A 19,491-nucleotide genomic window follows, 5' to 3' on the forward strand; every position below is an offset into this window, starting at 1 on the left:
CGATGAAGATGGGATTTGAACCCATGCATGCAGAGCACAATGGATTAGCAGTCCATCGCCTTAACCACTCGGCCACCTCATCCTGTATTTTAGAAGTGGAAAATGACCTTCAAAATCTGTAGTTGCTGTATGTAAACCCTAGATTGAAATCAATGAAAGTTAGGCAGAGCAATGGCAAGGCCATGTGTCGATCCCATCGAGACATTTAACAAATGTTTTGTCAGGCCGAGTGGTCTCAAGTGCTTGATTAAGTGTGTTGAGGTGTCGGTTCAAATCCAACCATTGAGGTTGCCCTTGGTGAAGCTATTCTTCAATACCTGAATCGTATTAGTCGCACTAGGATTGTGCTGGGACTCTATATTCATTTGGGGCCATGTAAGAGAGGAAATAACAAATGTTTTGAGAAGAGGTTGGTGTTATAATCCACACATGCAGTTCATCGCCTTCACCACTCAGATACCAAGTCCTGTGCTCTCGCTGTGGCAGTCAGCAATTTTGCCAGTGTTTGTGAAAGTCAAAATCTTCCAGTGCCAAAATAAAGCACATCATTTTAATTGTTACACGATGAGATTCTAACCCATGCATGCAGAGCACAATGGATTAGCAGTCCATCGCCGTAACCACTCGGCCACCTCCTCCTGTATTTTAGAAGTGGAAAATTACCTTAAAAAACTGTAGTTGCTGTATGTAAACCCTAGATTGAAATCAATGAAAGTTAGGCAGAGCAATGGCAAGGCCATGTGTCGATCCCATCGAGACATTTAACAAATGTTTTGTCAGGCCGAGTGGTCTCAAGTGCTTGATTAAGTGTGTTGAGGTGTCGGTTTAAATCCAACCATTGAGGTTTCCCTTGGTGAAGCTATTCTTCAATACCTGAATCGTATTAGTCGTACTAGGATTGTGTAGGGACTCTATATTCATTTGGGGCCATGTAAGAGAGGAAATAACAAATGTTTTGAGAAGAGGTTGGTGTTATAATCCACACATGCAGTTCATCGCCTTCACCACTCAGATACCAAGTCCTGTGCACTCGCTGTGGCAGTCAGCAATTTTACCAGTGTTTGTGAAAGTCAAAATCTTCCAGTGCCAAAATAAATCACTGAATTTTAATTGTTACACGATGAGGATGGGATTCGAACCCATGCATGCAGAGCACAATGGATTAGCAGTCCATCACCTTAACCACTCGGCCACCTCATCCTGTTCTTTGGAAGTTGCAAATGACCTTAAAAGACTGTAGTTGCTGTATGTAAACCCTAGATTGAAATCAATGAAAGTTAGGCAGAGCAATGGCAAGGCCATGTGTCGATCCCATCGAGACATTTAACAAATGTTTTGTCAGGCCGAGTGGTCTCAAGTGCTTGATTAAGTGTGTTGAGGTGTCGGTTTAAATCCAACCATTGAGGTTTCCCTTGGTGAAGCTATTCTTCAATACCTGAATCGTATTAGTCGTACTAGGATTGTGTAGGGACTCTATATTCATTTGGGGCCATGTAAGAGAGGAAATAACAAATGTTTTGAGAAGAGGTTGGTGTTATAATCCACACATGCAGTTCATCGCCTTCACCACTCAGATACCAAGTCCTGTGCTCTCGCTGTGGCAGTCAGCAATTTTACCAGTGTTTGTGAAAGTCAAAATCTTCCAGTGCCAAAATAAAGCACATCATTTTAATTGTTACACGATGAGATTCTAACCCATGCATGCAGAGCACAATGGATTAGCAGTCCATCGCCGTAACCACTCGGCCACCTCCTCCTGTATTTTAGAAGTGGAAAATTACCTTAAAAAACTGTAGTTGCTGTATGTAAACCCTAGATTGAAATCAATGAAAGTTAGGCAGAGCAATGGCAAGGCCATGTGTCGATCCCATCGAGACATTTAACAAATGTTTTGTCAGGCCGAGTGGTCTCAAGTGCTTGATTAAGTGTGTTGAGGTGTCGGTTTAAATCCAACCATTGAGGTTTCCCTTGGTGAAGCTATTCTTCAATACCTGAATCGTATTAGTCGTACTAGGATTGTGTAGGGACTCTATATTCATTTGGGGCCATGTAAGAGAGGAAATAACAAATGTTTTGAGAAGAGGTTGGTGTTATAATCCACACATGCAGTTCATCGCCTTCACCACTCAGATACCAAGTCCTGTGCTCTCGCTGTGGCAGTCAGCAATTTTACCAGTGTTTGTGAAAGTCAAAATCTTCCAGTGCCAAAATAAATCACTGAATTTTAATTGTTACACGATGAGGATGGGATTTGAACCCATGCATGCAGAGCACAATGGATTAGCAGTCCATCACCTTAACCACTCGGCCACCATATCCTGTTTTTTGGAAGTTGCAAATGACCTTAAAAGACTGTAGTTGCTGTATGTAAACCCTAGATTGAAATCAATGAAAGTTATGCAGAGCAATGGCAAGGCCATGTGTCTATCCCATCGAGACATTTAACAAATGTTTTGTCAGGCCGAGTGGTCTCCAGTGCTTGATTAAGTGTGTTGAGGTGTCGGTTCAAATCCCACTATTGAGGTTGCCCTTGGTGAAGTTATTCTTCAATACCTGAATCTTATTAGTCGCTCTAGGATTGCGCAGGGATTCTATTTTCATGTGGGGCCATGTAACAGAGGAAATAACAAATGTTGTGTGAAGAGGTTGGTGTTATAATCCACACATGCAGTTCATCGCCTTCACCACTCATATACCAAGTCCTGTGCTCTCGCTGTGGCAGTCAGCAATTTTGCCAGTGTTTGTGAAAGTCAAAATCTTCCAGTGCCAAAACAAAGCACATCATTTGAATTGTTACTCGATGAGGATGGGATTCGAACCCATGCATGCAGAGCACAATAGATTAGCAGTCCATCGCCTTAACCACTCGGACACCTCATCCTGTTTTTTGGAAGTTGCAAATGACCTTAAAAGACTGTATTTGCTGTATGTAAACCCTAGATTGAAATCAATGAAAGTTATGCAGAGCAATGGCAAGGCCATGTGTCTATCCCATCGAGACATTTAACAAATGTTTTGTCAGGCCGAGTGGTCTCCAGTGCTTGATTAAGTGTGTTGAGGTGTCGGTTCAAATCCCACTATTGAGGTTGCCCTTGGTGAAGTTATTCTTCAATACCTGAATCTTATTAGTCGCTCTAGGATTGCGCAGGGATTCTATTTTCTTGTGGGGCCATGTAAGAGAGGAAATAACAAATGTTTTGTGAAGAGGTTGGTGTTATAATCCACACATGCAGTTCATCGCCTTCACCACTCAGATCCCAAGTCCTGTGCTCTCGCTGTGGCAGTCAGCAATTTTGCCAGTGTTTGTGAAAGTCAAAATATTCCATTGCCAAAATAAAGCACCGAATTTTAATTGTTACATGATGAGATTCTAACCCATGCATGCAGAGCACAATGGATAAGCAGTCCATCGCCTTAACCACTCATCCACCTCATCCTGTTACTTACATGTGGCAAATGACCTTAAAAACCTGTAGTTGCTGTATGTAAACCCTAGATTGAAATCAATGAAAGTTAGGCAGAGCAATGGCAAGGCCATGTGTCGATCCCATCGAGACATTTAACAAATGTTTTGTCAGGCCGAGTGGTCTCAAGTGCTTGATTAAGTGTTTTGAGCTGTCGGTTCAAATCCCACCATTGAGGTTGCCCTTGGTGAAGTTATTCTTCAATACCTGAATCTTATTAGTCACTCTAGGATTGCTCAGGGATTCTATTTTCATGTTGGGCCATGTAAGAGAGGAAATAACAAATGTTGTGTGATTAGGTTGGTGTTATAATCCACACATGCATTTCATCGCCTTCACCACTCAGATACCAAGTCCTGTGCTCTCGCTGTGGCAGTCAGCAATTTTGCCAGTGTTTGTGAAAGTCAAAATATTCCATTGCCAAAATAAAGCACATCATTTGAATTGTTACACGATGAGATTCTAACCCATGCATGCAGAGCACAATGGATTAGCAGTCCATCGCAGTAACCACTCGGCCACCTCATCCTGTATTTTAGAAGAGGCAAATGACCTCAAAAAACTGTAGTTGCTGTATGTAAACCCTAGATTGAAATCAATGAAAGTTATGCAGAGCAATGGCAAGGACATGTGTCGATCCCATCGAGACATTTAACAAATGTTTTGTCAGGCCGAGTGGTCTCCAGTGCTTGATTAAGTGTGTTGAGGTGTCGGTTCAAATCCCACTATTGAGGTTGCCCTTGGTGAAGTTATTCTTCAATACCTGAATCTTATTAGTCGCTCTAGGATTGCGAAGGGATTCTATTTTCATGTGGGGCCATGTAACAGAGGAAATAACAAATGTTGTGTGAAGAGGTTGGTGTTATAATCCACACATGCAGTTCATCGCCTTCACCACTCGTATACCAAGTCCTGTGCTCTCGCTGTGGCAGTCAGCAATTTTGCCAGTGTTTGTGAAAGTCAAAATCTTCCAGTGCCAAAATAAAGCACATCATTTTAATTGTTACACGATGAGATTCTAACCCATGCATGCAGAGCACAATGGATTAGCAGTCCATCGCCGTAACCACTCGGCCACCTCCTCCTGTATTTTAGAAGTGGAAAATTACCTTAAAAAACTGTAGTTGCTGTATGTAAACCCTAGATTGAAATCAATGAAAGTTAGGCAGAGCAATGGCAAGGCCATGTGTCGATCCCATCGAGACATTTAACAAATGTTTTGTCAGGCCGAGTGGTCTCAAGTGCTTGATTAAGTGTGTTGAGGTGTCGGTTTAAATCCAACCATTGAGGTTTCCCTTGGTGAAGCTATTCTTCAATACCTGAATCGTATTAGTCGTACTAGGATTGTGTAGGGACTCTATATTCATTTGGGGCCATGTAAGAGAGGAAATAACAAATGTTTTGAGAAGAGGTTGGTGTTATAATCCACACATGCAGTTCATCGCCTTCACCACTCAGATACCAAGTCCTGTGCTCTCGCTGTGGCAGTCAGCAATTTTACCAGTGTTTGTGAAAGTCAAAATCTTCCAGTGCCAAAATAAATCACTGAATTTTAATTGTTACACGATGAGGATGGGATTCGAACCCATGCATGCAGAGCACAATGGATTAGCAGTCCATCACCTTAACCACTCGGCCACCTCATCCTGTTCTTTGGAAGTTGCAAATGACCTTAAAAGACTGTAGTTGCTGTATGTAAACCCTAGATTGAAATCAATGAAAGTTAGGCAGAGCAATGGCAAGGCCATGTGTCGATCCCATCGAGACATTTAACAAATGTTTTGTCAGGCCGAGTGGTCTCAAGTGCTTGATTAAGTGTGTTGAGGTGTGGGTTTAAATCCAACCATTGAGGTTTCCCTTGGTGAAGCTATTCTTCAATACCTGAATCGTATTAGTCGTACTAGGATTGTGTAGGGACTCTATATTCATTTGGGGCCATGTAAGAGAGGAAATAACAAATGTTTTGAGAAGAGGTTGGTGTTATAATCCACACATGCAGTTCATCGCCTTCACCACTCAGATACCAAGTCCTGTGCTCTCGCTGTGGCAGTCAGCAATTTTACCAGTGTTTGTGAAAGTCAAAATCTTCCAGTGCCAAAATAAAGCACATCATTTTAATTGTTACACGATGAGATTCTAACCCATGCATGCAGAGCACAATGGATTAGCAGTCCATCGCCGTAACCACTCGGCCACCTCCTCCTGTATTTTAGAAGTGGAAAATTACCTTAAAAAACTGTAGTTGCTGTATGTAAACCCTAGATTGAAATCAATGAAAGTTAGGCAGAGCAATGGCAAGGCCATGTGTCGATCCCATCGAGACATTTAACAAATGTTTTGTCAGGCCGAGTGGTCTCAAGTGCTTGATTAAGTGTGTTGAGGTGTCGGTTTAAATCCAACCATTGAGGTTTCCCTTGGTGAAGCTATTCTTCAATACCTGAATCGTATTAGTCGTACTAGGATTGTGTAGGGACTCTATATTCATTTGGGGCCATGTAAGAGAGGAAATAACAAATGTTTTGAGAAGAGGTTGGTGTTATAATCCACACATGCAGTTCATCGCCTTCACCACTCAGATACCAAGTCCTGTGCTCTCGCTGTGGCAGTCAGCAATTTTACCAGTGTTTGTGAAAGTCAAAATCTTCCAGTGCCAAAATAAATCACTGAATTTTAATTGTTACACGATGAGGATGGGATTCGAACCCATGCATGCAGAGCACAATGGATTAGCAGTCCATCACCTTAACCACTCGGCCACCATATCCTGTTTTTTGGAAGTTGCAAATGACCTTAAAAGACTGTAGTTGCTGTATATAAACCCTAGATTGAAATCAATGAAAGTTATGCAGAGCAATGGCAAGGCCATGTGTCTATCCCATCGAGACATTTAACAAATGTTTTGTCAGGCCGAGTGGTCTCCAGTGCTTGATTAAGTGTGTTGAGGTGTCGGTTCAAATCCCACTATTGAGGTTGCCCTTGGTGAAGTTATTCTTCAATACCTGAATCTTATTAGTCGCTCTAGGATTGCGCAGGGATTCTATTTTCATGTGGGGCCATGTAACAGAGGAAATAACAAATGTTGTGTGAAGAGGTTGGTGTTATAATCCACACATGCAGTTCATCGCCTTCACCACTCATATACCAAGTCCTGTGCTCTCGCTGTGGCAGTCAGCAATTTTGCCAGTGTTTGTGAAAGTCAAAATCTTCCAGTGCCAAAAAAAGCACATCATTTGAATTGTTACTCGATGAGGATGGGATTCGAAACCATGCATGCAGAGCACAATGGATACGCAGTCCATCGCCTTAACCACTCATCCACCTCATCCTGTTACTTACATGTGGCAAATGACCTTAAAAACCTGCAGTTGCTGTATGTAAATCCTAGATTGAAATCAATGAAAGTTAGGCAGAGCAATGGCAAGGCCATGTGTCGATCCCATCGAGACATTTAACAAATGTTTTGTCAGGCCGAGTGGTCTCAAGTGCTTGATTAAGTGTGTTGAGGTGTCGGTTCAAATCTCACTATTGAGGTTGCCCTTGGAGAAGCTATTCTTCAATACCTGAATCGTATTAGTCGTACTAGGATTGTGTAGGGACTCTATATTCATTTGGGGCCATGTAAGAGAGGAAATAACAAATGTTTTGAGAAGAGGTTGGTGTTATAATCCACACATGCAGTTCATCGCCTTCACCACTCATATACCAAGTCCTGTGCTCTCGCTGTGGCAGTCAGCAATTTTGCCAGTGTTTGTGAAAGTCAAAATCTTCCAGTGCCAAAACAAAGCACATCATTTGAATTGTTACTCAATGAGGATGGGATTCTAACCCATGCATGCAGAGCACAATAGATTAGCAGTCCATCGCCTTAACCACTCGGACACCTCATCCTGTTTTTTGGAAGTTGCAAATGACCTTAAAAGACTGTATTTGCTGTATGTAAACCCTAGATTGAAATCAATGAAAGTTATGCAGAGCAATGGCAAGGCCATGTGTCTATCCCATCGAGACATTTAACAAATGTTTTGTCAGGCCGAGTGGTCTCCAGTGCTTGATTAAGTGTGTTGAGGTGTCGGTTCAAATCCCACTATTGAGGTTGCCCTTGGTGAAGTTATTCTTCAATACCTGAATCTTATTAGTCACTCTAGGATTGCGCAGGGATTCTATTTTCATGTGGGGCCATGTAAGAGAGGAAATAACCAATGTTTTGTGAAGAGGTTGGTGTTATAATCCACACATGCAGTTCATCGCCTTCACCACTCAGATACCAAGTCCTGTGCTCTCGCTGTGGCAGTCAGCAATTTTGCCAGTGTTTGTGAAAGTCAAAATCTTCCAGTGCCAAAATAAAGCACATCATTTTAATTGTTACACGATGAGATTCTAACCCATGCATGCAGAGCACAATGGATTAGCAGTCCATCGCCGTAACCACTCGGCCACCTCATCCTGTACTTTAGAAGTGGCAAATGACCTTAAAAAACTGTAGTTGCTGTATGTAAACCCTAGATTGAAATCAATGAAAGTTAGGCAGAGCAATGGCAAGGCCATGTGTCGATCCCATCGAGACATTTAACAAATGTTTTGTCAGGCCGAGTGGTCTCAAGTGCTTGATTAAGTGTGTTGAGGTGTCGGTTTAAATCCAACCATTGAGGTTTCCCTTGGTGAAGCTATTCTTCAATACCTGAATCGTATTAGTCGTACTAGGATTGTGCAGGGACTCTATATTCATGTGGGGCCATGTAAGTAAGGAAATAACAAATGTTTTGTGAAGAGGTTGGTGTTATAATCCACACATGCAGTTCATCGCCTTCACCACTCAGATACCAAGTCCTGTGCTCTCGCTGTGGCAGTCAGCAATTTTGCCAGTGTTTGTGAAAGTCAAAATCTTCCAGTGCCAAAATAAATCACCGAATTTTAATTGTTACACGATGAGGATGGGATTTGAACCCATGCATGCAGAGCACAATGGATTAGCAGTCCATCGCCTTAACCACTCGGCCACTTCATCCTGTATTTTAGAAGTGGAAAATGACCTTAACAAACTGTAGTTGCTGTATGTAAACCCTAGATTGAAATCAATGAAAGTTATGCAGAGCAATGGCAAGGACATGTGTCGATCCCATCGAGACATTTAACAAATGTTTTGTCAGGCCGAGTGGTCTCCAGGGCTTGATTAAGTGTGTTGAGGTGTCGGTTCAAATCCCACTATTGAGGTTGCCCTTGGTCAAGTTATTCTTCAATACCTGAATCTTATTAGTCGCTCTAGGATTGCGCAGGGATTCTATTTTCATGTGGGGCCATGTAAGAGAGGAAATAACAAATGTTGTGTGAAGAGGTTGGTGTTATAATCCACACATGCAGTTCATCGCCTTCACCACTCAGATCCCAAGTCCTGTGCTCTCGCTGTGGCAGTCAGCAATTTTGCCAGTGTTTGTGAAAGTCAAAATATTCCATTGCCAAAATAAAGCACCGAATTTTAATTGTTACACGATGAGATTCTAACCCATGCATGCAGAGCACAATGGATAAGCAGTCCATCGCCTTAACCACTCATCCACCTCATCCTGTTACTTACATGTGGCAAATGACCTTAAAAACCTGTAGTTGCTGTATGTAAACCCTAGATTGAAATCAATGAAAGTTAGGCAGAGCAATGGCAAGGCCATGTGTCGATCCCATCGAGACATTTAACAAATGTTTTGTCAGGCCGAGTGGTCTCAAGTGCTTGATTAAGTGTTTTGAGCTGTCGGTTCAAATCCCACCATTGAGGTTGCCCTTGGTGAAGTTATTCTTCAATACCTGAATCTTATTAGTCACTCTAGGATTGCTCAGGGATTCTATTTTCATGTTGGGCCATGTAAGAGAGGAAATAACAAATGTTGTGTGATTAGGTTGGTGTTATAATCCACACATGCATTTCATCGCCTTCACCACTCAGATACCAAGTCCTGTGCTCTCGCTGTGGCAGTCAGCAATTTTACCAGTGTTTGTGAAAGTCAAAATCTTCCAGTGCCAAAATAAAGCACATCATTTTAATTGTTACACGATGAGATTCTAACCCATGCATGCAGAGCACAATGGATTAGCAGTCCATCGCCGTAACCACTCGGCCACCTCATCCTGTATTTTAGAAGTGGCAAATGACCTCAAAAAACTGTAGTTGCTGTATGTAAACCCTAGATTGAAATCAATGAAAGTTATGCAGAGAAATGGCAAGGACATGTGTCGATCCCATCGAGACATTTAACAAATGTTTTGTCAGGCCGAGTGGTCTCCAGGGCTTGATTAAGTGTGTTGAGGTGTCGGTTCAAATCCCACTATTGAGGTTGCCCTTGGTGAAGTTATTCTTCAATACCTGAATCGTATTAGTCGCTCTAGGATTGCGCAGGGATTCTATTTTCATGTGGGGCCATGTAAGAGAGGAAATAACAAATGTTGTGTGAAGAGGTTGGTGTTATAATCCACACATGCAGTTCATTGCCTTCACCACTCAGATACCAAGTCCTGTGCTCTCGCTGTGGCAGTCAGCAATTTTACCAGTTTTTGTGAAAGTCAAAATCTTCCAGTGCCAAAATAAAGCACATCATTTTAATTGTTACACGATGAGATTCTAACCCATGCATGCAGAGCACAATGGATTAGCAGTCCATCGCCGTAACCACTCGGCCACCTCATCCTGTATTTTAGAAGTGGCAAATGACCTTAAAAAACTGTAGTTGCTGTATGTAAACCCTAGATTGAAATCAATGAAAGTTAGGCAGAGCAATGGCAAGGCCATGTGTCGATCCCATCGAGACATTTAACAAATGTTTTGTCTGGCCGAGTGGTCTCAAGTGCTTGATTAAGTGTGTTGAGGTGTCGGTTTAAATCCAACCATTGAGGTTTCCCTTGGTGAAGCTATTCTTCAATACCTGAATCGTATTAGTCGTACTAGGATTGTGCAGGGACTCTATATTCATGTGGGGCCATGTAAGTAGGGAAATAACAAATGTTTTGTGAAGAGGTTGGTGTTATAATCCACACATGCAGTTCATCGCCTTCACCACTCAGATACCAAGTCCTGTGCTCTCGCTGTGGCAGTCAGCAATTTTACCAGTGTTTGTGAAAGTCAAAATCTTCCAGTGCCAAAATAAATCACAAAATTTTAATTGTTACACGATGAAGATGGGATTTGAACCCATGCATGCAGAGCACAATGGATTAGCAGTCCATCGCCTTAACCACTCGGCCACCTCATCCTGTATTTTAGAAGTGGAAAATGACCTTCAAAATCTGTAGTTGCTGTATGTAAACCCTAGATTGAAATCAATGAAAGTTAGGCAGAGCAATGGCAAGGCCATGTGTCGATCCCATCGAGACATTTAACAAATGTTTTGTCAGGCCGAGTGGTCTCAAGTGCTTGATTAAGTGTGTTGAGGTGTCGGTTTAAATCCAACCATTGAGGTTTCCCTTGGTGAAGCTATTCTTCAATACCTGAATCGTATTAGTCGTACTAGGATTGTGTAGGGACTCTATATTCATTTGGGGCCATGTAAGAGAGGAAATAACAAATGTTTTGAGAAGAGGTTGGTGTTATAATCCACACATGCAGTTCATCGCCTTCACCACTCAGATACCAAGTCCTGTGCTCTCGCTGTGGCAGTCAGCAATTTTACCAGTGTTTGTGAAAGTCAAAATCTTCCAGTGCCAAAATAAATCACTGAATTTTAATTGTTACACGATGAGGATGGGATTCGAACCCATGCATGCAGAGCACAATGGATTAGCAGTCCATCACCTTAACCACTCGGCCACCATATCCTGTTTTTTGGAAGTTGCAAATGACCTTAAAAGACTGTATTTGCTGTATGTAAACCCTAGATTGAAATCAATGAAAGTTATGCAGAGCAATGGCAAGGCCATGTGTCTATCCCATCGAGACATTTAACAAATATTTTGTCAGGCCGAGTGGTCTCCAGTGCTTGATTAAGTGTGTTGAGGTGTCGGTTCAAATCCCACTATTGAGGTTGCCCTTGGTGAAGTTATTCTTCAATACCTGAATCTTATTAGTCGCTCTAGGATTGCGCAGGGATTCTATTTTCATGTGGGGCCATGTAAGAGAGGAAATAACAAATGTTTTGTGAAGAGGTTGGTGTTATAATCCACACATGCAGTTCATCGCCTTCACCACTCAGATACCAAGTCCTGTGCTCTCGCTGTGGCAGTCAGCAATTTTACCAGTGTTTGTGAAAGTCAAAATCTTCCAGTGCCAAAAAAAGCACATCATTTGAATTGTTACTCGATGAGGATGGGATTCGAACCCATGCATGCAGAGCACAATGGATACGCAGTCCATCGCCTTAACCACTCATCCACCTCTTCCTGTTACTTACATGTGGCAAATGACCTTAAAAACCTGCAGTTGCTGTATGTAAATCCTAGATTGAAATCAATGAAAGTTAGGCAGAGCAATGGCAAGGCCATGTGTCGATCCCATCGAGACATTTAACAAATGTTTTGTCAGGCCGAGTGGTCTCAAGTGCTTGATTAAGTGTGTTGAGGTGTCGGTTCAAATCTCACTATTGAGGTTGCCCTTGGTGAAGCTATTCTTCAATACCTGAATCGTATTAGTCGTACTAGGATTGTGTAGGGACTCTATATTCATTTGGGGCCATGTAAGAGAGGAAATAACAAATGTTTTGAGAAGAGGTTGGTGTTATAATCCACACATGCAGTTCATCGCCTTCACCACTCAGATACCAAGTCCTGTGCTCTCGCTGTGGCAGTCAGCAATTTTACCAGTGTTTGTGAAAGTCAAAATCTTCCAGTGCCAAAATAAATCACTGAATTTTAATTGTTACACGATGAGGATGAGATTCTAACCCATGCATGCAGAGCACAATGGATTAGCAGTCCATCGCCGTAACCACTCGGCCACCTCATCCTGTACTTTAGAAGTGGCAAATGACCTTAAAAAACTGTAGTTGCTGTATGTAAACCCTAGATTGAAATCAATGAAAGTTAGGCAGAGCAATGGCAAGGCCATGTGTCGATCCCATCGAGACATTTAACAAATGTTTTGTCAGGCCGAGTGGTCTCAAGTGCTTGATTAAGTGTGTTGAGGTGTCGGTTTAAATCCAACCATTGAGGTTTCCCTTGGTGAAGCTATTCTTCAATACCTGAATCGTATTAGTCGTACTAGGATTGTGCAGGGACTCTATATTCATGTGGGGCCATGTAAGTAAGGAAATAACAAATGTTTTGTGAAGAGGTTGGTGTTATAATCCACACATGCAGTTCATCGCCTTCACCACTCAGATACCAAGTCCTGTGCTCTCGCTGTGGCAATCAGCAATTTTGCCAGTGTTTGTGAAAGTCAAAATCTTCCAGTGCCAAAATAAATCACCGAATTTTAATTGTTACACGATGAGGATGGGATTTGAACCCATGCATGCAGAGCACAATGGATTAGCAGTCCATCGCCTTAACCACTCGGCCACTTCATCCTGTATTTTAGAAGTGGAAAATGACCTTAACAAACTGTAGTTGCTGTATGTAAACCCTAGATTGAAATCAATGAAAGTTATGCAGAGCAATGGCAAGGACATGTGTCGATCCCATCGAGACATTTAACAAATGTTTTGTCAGGCCGAGTGGTCTCCAGGGCTTGATTAAGTGTGTTGAGGTGTCGGTTCAAATCCCACTATTGAGGTTGCCCTTGGTCAAGTTATTCTTCAATACCTGAATCTTATTAGTCGCTCTAGGATTGCGCAGGGATTCTATTTTCATGTGGGGCCATGTAAGAGAGGAAATAACAAATGTTGTGTGAAGAGGTTGGTGTTATAATCCACACATGCAGTTCATCGCCTTCACCACTCAGATCCCAAGTCCTGTGCTCTCGCTGTGGCAGTCAGCAATTTTGCCAGTGTTTGTGAAAGTCAAAATATTCCATTGCCAAAATAAAGCACCGAATTTTAATTGTTACACGATGAGATTCTAACCCATGCATGCAGAGCACAATGGATAAGCAGTCCATCGCCTTAACCACTCATCCACCTCATCCTGTTACTTACATGTGGCAAATGACCTTAAAAACCTGTAGTTGCTGTATGTAAACCCTAGATTGAAATCAATGAAAGTTAGGCAGAGCAATGGCAAGGCCATGTGTCGATCCCATCGAGACATTTAACAAATGTTTTGTCAGGCCGAGTGGTCTCAAGTGCTTGATTAAGTGTTTTGAGCTGTCGGTTCAAATCCCACCATTGAGGTTGCCCTTGGTGAAGTTATTCTTCAATACCTGAATCTTATTAGTCACTCTAGGATTGCTCAGGGATTCTATTTTCATGTTGGGCCATGTAAGAGAGGAAATAACAAATGTTGTGTGATTAGGTTGGTGTTATAATCCACACATGCATTTCATCGCCTTCACCACTCAGATACCAAGTCCTGTGCTCTCGCTGTGGCAGTCAGCAATTTTACCAGTGTTTGTGAAAGTCCAAATCTTCCAGTGCCAAAATAAAGCACATCATTTGAATTGTTACACGATGAGATTCTAACCCATGCATGCAGAGCACAATGGATTAGCAGTCCATCGCAGTAACCACTCGGCCACCTCATCCTGTATTTTAGAAGAGGCAAATGACCTCAAAAAACTGTAGTTGCTGTATGTAAACCCTAGATTGAAATCAATGAAAGTTATGCAGAGCAATGGCAAGGACATGTGTCGATCCCATCGAGACATTTAACAAATGTTTTGTCAGGCCGAGTGGTCTCCAGGGCTTGATTAAGTGTGTTGAGGTGTCGGTTCAAATCCCACTATTGAGGTTGCCCTTGGTCAAGTTATTCTTCAATACCTGAATCTTATTAGTCGCTCTAGGATTGCGCAGGGATTCTATTTTCATGTGGGGCCATGTAAGAGAGGAAATAACAAATGTTGTGTGAAGAGGTAGTTGTTATAATCCACACATGCAGTTCATCGCCTTCACCACTCAGATACCAAGTCCTGTGCTCTCGCTGTGGCAGTCAGCAATTTTACCAGTGTTTGTGAAAGTCAAAATCTTCCAGTGCCAAAATAAAGCACATCATTTTAATTGTTACACGATGAGGATGGGATTCAAACCCATGCATGCAGAGCACAATGGATTAGCAGTCCATCGCCTTAACCACTCGGCCACCTCATCCTGTTTTTTGGAAGTTGCAAATGACCTTAAAATACTGTAGTTGCTGTATGTAAACCCTAGATTGAAATCAATGAAAGTTATGCAGAGCAATGGCAAGGACATGTGTCGATCCCATCGAGACATTTAACAAAGGTTTTGTCAGGCCGAGTGGTCTCCAGGGCTTGATTAAGTGTGTTGAGCTGTCGGTTCAAATCCCACCATTGAGGTTGCCCTTGGTGAAGTTATTCTTCAATACCTGAATCTTATTAGTCACTCTAGGATTGCTCAGGGATTCTATTTTCATGTTGGGCCATGTAAGAGAGGAAATAACAAATGTTGTGTGATTAGGTTGGTGTTATAATCCACACATGCATTTCATCGCCTTCACCACTCAGATACCAAGTCCTGTGCTCTCGCTGTGGCAGTCAGCAATTTTACCAGTGTTTGTGAAAGTCCAAATCTTCCAGTGCCAAAATAAAGCACATCATTTGAATTGTTACACGATGAGATTCTAACCCATGCATGCAGAGCACAATGGATTAGCAGTCCATCGCCGTAACCACTCGGCCACCTCATCCTGTATTTTAGAAGTGGCAAATGACCTCAAAAAACTGTAGTTGCTGTATGTAAACCCTAGATTGAAATCAATGAAAGTTATGCAGAGAAATGGCAAGGACATGTGTCGATCCCATCGAGACATTTAACAAATGTTTTGTCAGGCCGAGTGGTCTCCAGGGCTTGATTAAGTGTGTTGAGGTGTCGGTTCAAATCCCACTATTGAGGTTGCCCTTGGTGAAGTTATTCTTCAATACCTGAATCGTATTAGTCGCTCTAGGATTGCGCAGGGATTCTATTTTCATGTGGGGCCATGTAAGAGAGGAAATAACAAATGTTGTGTGAAGAGGTTGGTGTTATAATCCACACATGCAGTTCATCGCCTTCACCACTCAGATCCCAAGTCCTGTGCTCTCGCTGTGGCAGTCAGCAATTTTGCCAGTGTTTGTGAAAGTCAAAATATTCCATTGCCAAAATAAAGCACCGAATTTTAATTGTTACACGATGAGATTCTAACCCATGCATGCAGAGCACAATGGATAAGCAGTCCATCGCCTTAACCACTCATCCACCTCATCCTGTTACTTACATGTGGCAAATGACCTTAAAAACCTGTAGTTGCTGTATGTAAACCCTAGATTGAAATCAATGAAAGTTAGGCAGAGCAATGGCAAGGCCATGTGTCGATCCCATCGAGACATTTAACAAATGTTTTGTCAGGCCGAGTGGTCTCAAGTGCTTGATTAAGTGTTTTGAGCTGTCGGTTCAAATCCCACCATTGAGGTTGCCCTTGGTGAAGTTATTCTTCAATACCTGAATCTTATTAGTCACTCTAGGATTGCTCAGGGATTCTATTTTCATGTTGGGCCATGTAAGAGAGGAAATAACAAATGTTGTGTGATTAGGTTGGTGTTATAATCCACACATGCATTTCATCGCCTTCACCACTCAGATACCAAGTCCTGTGCTCTCGCTGTGGCAGTCAGCAATTTTACCAGTGTTTGTGAAAGTCCAAATCTTCCAGTGCCAAAATAAAGCACATCATTTGAATTGTTACACGATGAGATTCTAACCCATGCATGCAGAGCACAATGGATTAGCAGTCCATCGCAGTAACCACTCGGCCACCTCATCCTGTATTTTAGAAGAGGCAAATGACCTCAAAAAACTGTAGTTGCTGTATGTAAACCCTAGATTGAAATCAATGAAAGTTATGCAGAGCAATGGCAAGGACATGTGTCGATCCCATCGAGACATTTAACAAATGTTTTGTCAGGCCGAGTGGTCTCCAGGGCTTGATTAAGTGTGTTGAGGTGTCGGTTCAAATCCCACTATTGAGGTTGCCCTTGGTCAAGTTATTCTTCAATACCTGAATCTTATTAGTCGCTCTAGGATTGCGCAGGGATTCTATTTTCATGTGGGGCCATGTAAGAGAGGAAATAACAAATGTTGTGTGAAGAGGTAGTTGTTATAATCCACACATGCAGTTCATCGCCTTCACCACTCAGATACCAAGTCCTGTGCTCTCGCTGTGGCAGTCAGCAATTTTACCAGTGTTTGTGAAAGTCAAAATCTTCCAGTGCCAAAATAAAGCACATCATTTTAATTGTTACACGATGAGGATGGGATTCAAACCCATGCATGCAGAGCACAATGGATTAGCAGTCCATCGCCTTAACCACTCGGCCACCTCATCCTGTTTTTTGGAAGTTGCAAATGACCTTAAAATACTGTAGTTGCTGTATGTAAACCCTAGATTGAAATCAATGAAAGTTATGCAGAGCAATGGCAAGGACATGTGTCGATCCCATCGAGACATTTAACAAAGGTTTTGTCAGGCCGAGTGGTCTCCAGGGCTTGATTAAGTGTGTTGAGCTGTCGGTTCAAATCCCACCATTGAGGTTGCCCTTGGTGAAGTTATTCTTCAATACCTGAATCTTATTAGTCACTCTAGGATTGCTCAGGGATTCTATTTTCATGTTGGGCCATGTAAGAGAGGAAATAACAAATGTTGTGTGATTAGGTTGGTGTTATAATCCACACATGCATTTCATCGCCTTCACCACTCAGATACCAAGTCCTGTGCTCTCGCTGTGGCAGTCAGCAATTTTACCAGTGTTTGTGAAAGTCCAAATCTTCCAGTGCCAAAATAAAGCACATCATTTGAATTGTTACACGATGAGATTCTAACCCATGCATGCAGAGCACAATGGATTAGCAGTCCATCGCCTTAACCACTCGGCCACCTCATCCTGTATTTTAGAAGTGGCAAATGACCTCAAAAAACTGTAGTTGCTGTATGTAAACCCTAGATTGAAATCAATGAAAGTTATGCAGAGAAATGGCAAGGACATGTGTCGATCCCATCGAGACATTTAACAAATGTTTTGTCAGGCCGAGTGGTCTCCAGGGCTTGATTAAGTGTGTTGAGGTGTCGGTTCAAATCCCACTATTGAGGTTGCCCTTGGTGAAGTTATTCTTCAATACCTGAATCGTATTAGTCGCTCTAGGATTGCGCAGGGATTCTATTTTCATGTGGGGCCATGTAAGAGAGGAAATAACAAATGTTGTGTGAAGAGGTTGGTGTTATAATCCACACATGCAGTTCATTGCCTTCACCACTCAGATACCAAGTCCTGTGCTCTCGCTGTGGCAGTCAGCAATTTTACCAGTTTTTGTGAAAGTCAAAATCTTCCAGTGCCAAAATAAAGCACATCATTTTAATTGTTACACGATGAGATTCTAACCCATGCATGCAGAGCACAATGGATTAGCAGTCCATCGCCGTAACCACTCGGCCACCTCATCCTGTATTTTAGAAGTGGCAAATGACCTTAAAAAACTGTAGTTGCTGTATGTAAACCCTAGATTGAAATCAATGAAAGTTAGGCAGAGCAATGGCAAGGCCATGTGTCGATCCCATCGAGACATTTAACAAATGTTTTGTCAGGCCGAGTGGTCTCAAGTGCTTGATTAAGTGTGTTGAGGTGTCGGTTTAAATCCAACCATTGAGGTTTCCCTTGGTGAAGCTATTCTTCAATACCTGAATCGTATTAGTCGTACTAGGATTGTGCAGGGACTCTATATTCATGTGGGGCCATGTAAGTAGGGAAATAACAAATGTTTTGTGAAGAGGTTGGTGTTATAATCCACACATTCATCGCCTTCACCACTCAGATACCAAGTCCTGTGCTCTCGCTGTGGCAGTCAGCAATTTTACCAGTGTTTGTGAAAGTCAAAATCTTCCAGTGCCAAAATAAATCACAAAATTTTAATTGTTACATGATGAAGGTGGGATTTGAACGCATGCATGCAGAGCACAATGGATTAGCAGTCCATCGCCTTAACCACTCGGCCACCTCTTCCTGTATTTTAGAAGTGGAAAATGACCTTCAAAAACTGTAGTTGCTGTATGTAAACCCTAGATTGAAATCAATGAAAGTTAGGCAGAGCAATGGCAAGGCCATGTGTCGATCCCATCGAGACATTTAACAAATGTTTTGTCAGGCCGAGTGGTCTCAAGTGCTTGATTAAGTGTGTTGAGGTGTCGGTTCAAATCCAACCATTGAGGTTGCCCTTGGTGAAGCTATTCTTCAATACCTGAATCGTATTAGTCGCACTAGGATTGTGCAGGGACTCTATATTCATTTGGGGCCATGTAAGAGAGGAAATAACAAATGTTTTGAGAAGAGGTTGGTGTTATAATCCACACATGCAGTTCATCGCCTTCACCACTCAGATACCAAGTCCTGTGCTCTCGCTGTGGCAGTCAGCAATTTTACCAGTGTTTGTGAAAGTCAAAATCTTCCAGTGCCAAAATAAATCACCGAATTTTAATTGTTACACGATGAGGATGGGATTCGAACCCATGCATGCAGAGCACAATGGATTAGCAGTCCATCGCCTTAACCACTCGGCCACCTCATCCTGTTTTTTGGAAGTTGCAAATGACCTTAAAATACTGTAGTTGCTGTATGTAAACCCTAGATTGAAATCAATGAAAGTTATGCAGAGCAATGGCAAGGACATGTGTCGATCCCATCGAGACATTTAACAAAGGTTTTGTCAGGCCGAGTGGTCTCCAGGGCTTGATTAAGTGTGTTGAGCTGTCGGTTCAAATCCCACCATTGAGGTTGCCCTTGGTGAAGTTATTCTTCAATACCTGAATCTTATTAGTCACTCTAGGATTGCTCAGGGATTCTATTTTCATGTTGGGCCATGTAAGAGAGGAAATAACAAATGTTGTGTGATTAGGTTGGTGTTATAATCCACACATGCATTTCATCGCCTTCACCACTCAGATACCAAGTCCTGTGCTCTCGCTGTGGCAGTCAGCA

The 19,491-nt window shown here is 42.3% G+C and overlaps 2 non-coding genes across 2 annotated transcripts; both read right to left on the minus strand.

The window, feature by feature from the left end:
* Positions 1-82, minus strand: trnas-gcu (transfer RNA serine (anticodon GCU)). Its single transcript has one exon. It is a non-coding gene; the product is annotated as a tRNA-Ser (tRNA).
* An 18,917-nt stretch (positions 83-18,999) lies between these two features.
* Positions 19,000-19,081, minus strand: trnas-gcu (transfer RNA serine (anticodon GCU)). The gene has a single exon. It is a non-coding gene; the product is annotated as a tRNA-Ser (tRNA).
* Positions 19,082-19,491: the final 410 nt, after the last annotated feature.

This window comes from Oncorhynchus clarkii, unplaced genomic scaffold (assembly GCF_045791955.1).
Source record: "Oncorhynchus clarkii lewisi isolate Uvic-CL-2024 unplaced genomic scaffold, UVic_Ocla_1.0 unplaced_contig_2300_pilon_pilon, whole genome shotgun sequence".
Taxonomy (NCBI): Eukaryota; Metazoa; Chordata; class Actinopteri; order Salmoniformes; family Salmonidae; genus Oncorhynchus; species Oncorhynchus clarkii.